Source organism: Gavialis gangeticus, unplaced genomic scaffold (assembly GCF_001723915.1).
Source record: "Gavialis gangeticus isolate Ggan-Ray unplaced genomic scaffold, GavGan_comp1, whole genome shotgun sequence".
Classification (NCBI taxonomy): Eukaryota; Metazoa; Chordata; order Crocodylia; family Gavialidae; genus Gavialis; species Gavialis gangeticus.
This window is the reverse complement of record NW_017729030.1, coordinates 15,944,700-15,947,252: the sequence shown is the minus strand read 5'-3', so window position 1 is coordinate 15,947,252 and position 2,553 is coordinate 15,944,700.

Genomic DNA, 2,553 nt, shown 5'->3' with positions numbered 1-2,553 from the left:
AAACCCGAAAGCTTGCTATAAATTTTTCTCCAGCTATTTAAGTTGGTCTAATAAAAGATATCAGATTTACCCAAAGAACCTTGTCTGCCTATGTCCCGAGACCAACGCGGCTAGAACCTACACGCCTGTACCAGTTTCAATCTGTAATTTGGCGTATTTTATAACTGATGTCAAATACCTCAGGGTCCAAAATGTACAGGTTACCCTCACTTTATACTGCACATGCGTTCCTGGAAAATGGCGCATAACTCGAATTCGCATAAAGGGAACCCACTTTACAAAGTAACAAATAGGGATGCATTCCAAGACCTTGACTGTATTGACCCCCAGACCCGTTTCTACCACTTTTACAAGACAATTTTGGTACTCACCCACAGCAAACAGTACACACAAACACAGGGCACTATCATAGTGGGGATGGCAACTATAGAAACACATGTCACAGAAAAAGAGTGAGAAGCACAGATCCACACAGACTATATTTTGGTGCACATCACTCCCACAATGCACCACACAAAGCAGCTGACTGCGGGCTTCCACCACACCAATCGCATAGGCCCCCCCCCCCCTTGCATATAACGAAGTTTTGGTATGTCATCACATAAGAGCGAATTTGCACATACAGAACCTGCATAAAGTGAGGGAAACCTGATTAGGCATATTTTATTTTTATTCTAATTGTACAACCCAAGTCTTAGATTTCTCTCCAAATGCAGAATGATTTCTAAAATCAAGGTTGTGAACTGGTATCCATTTTAACACTTGTTTCCACTTGCTCCTACTTTTCAAAACCATGATAATTGCTGGCTGAGATTTTCCATGTTTGGACCTGGCTTGATGGCTAGGAGTCCAAATGAATGCAGGTTTCTATAAAGATGTCTTGACTTGAGCCCTAAAAAAGCTACACAAGCAAACTGCATTGTCTTTTTAAATCTACAAGTTCAGGACACATTCAGAATTCACAACTGAATTGCTATAGTGCAAAATTCCAAAGAAAATATATATTCCACATTGGTTTACACGTGCCCTTGTTACTACACCTTCTGGAAGTACTAAATGATGGCACAGCAACAGCCCATACTGCACTGTGCCAGCAGTGCACAGTTGTTTTTAGCCGCTATATCGCTGTAGCAATGTGCTATATAAAGGAGCGCATTCCTGTGGTGACATAGCTGCAGCATCACAGTTTGTGCTGCTGATGATATGGCAATGTAGTGTCACATGCAGATGCACCCAGTATGGCTTGAAAATAAAGGAGATACCATTCTTTTGAAGTATAAGCTACTTAAGCTAAGTTTCCCGTCATCCATAAAATACTTATGTATAGGAAGTTATCAATTTGGCAGGGGTCAAATGTGATCAGTTATTGTAGTTATTGTTATTCACATTCATATCTGTATTCATTACCCAGTTTCAAGGCAGTAATGGGCTAAATTACATTCAAGTCCACAAAATTAATTAAATGACCTTTTAAAACAATACCTCTAACTATAGCAGTGCGCTGGTATAGTGAATTTTGAGAGCGGGATGAAAAGGATGTTTTGCACATTCATCATAAGGTTAAAGTCCAAGCATTTGAGGACAACAAGGGATTTTGTTCCTTATCCCACTCTTTAAAGCTCTTTTTTTCCATACACGATGACCTTTTGGCATGGAGGCAACACAAGGCATCTCTGTGTGGTGGCTATTTTTGTGCCATCCCCACCTCCCCAGAAGGCAGCACCTGTGTCATGCTGCCCTAGTTGTCCCTGCTCAGTTATGCTACTGATACAGTGCTTGGTCTCCTCTTGTGGGTGCGGGCCTCCGATCTGCCTGCCAGATGATAGGAAGCTGGTGCTGCTGGCTGAGGCCAGTGGTAGCACTGATCTTCCCGGCACTGGGTGTGCAATAGCCTACGGGCGAAACGTTGAAACAGCATCGAAACAGTTTTGACGAAACAAAATGGAACGGTGCTTTTGAAACAAAATGAAACAAAACTTGAAATGAAACACTGTTCCATTGAAATATCAAAACAGAAGTCGAAGCAGAAGGGTGCTGTTTCACGCAGCCCTAATTTTAATTGGAACAGCAACAATCTAAAAAAATGCAAGCATGAATGTTTCTGCCTAAAAACAATACATTTAAACAGATATCAGTTGAAGTGAGTGAATATTACAGGAATGTTTGTGAATGTTTGTTCCAAACAAGCCAACCCTGAACTAGCTTTTGATGTTACTTACAACAATAGTTATTCATTCTCTACAAACAGCTGCATGAACAACATTTTCAGGAAGTGACCATCTCATTCATATTTCTACAAATAGGTTAATATAAAGGTTCATCACAGAAGTTCAATCATATAAGGCGCAAGAGGAGAAAAGTATAGTGTAACTTCGGAGGTCAGTGAATAATCAAAACAAATAGTTTGCAAACAACCATTGGGTTTGATTATGCCTGTATAAGTCTTTTGAACAATTCTGAACAACATTAAAAATGTGAAGTATGTGTGTTAGTTTGCAAGGCAGAAAATAGATTTAAAAATATTAATTGTTACAAATAGGCTGTCCAGCTCCA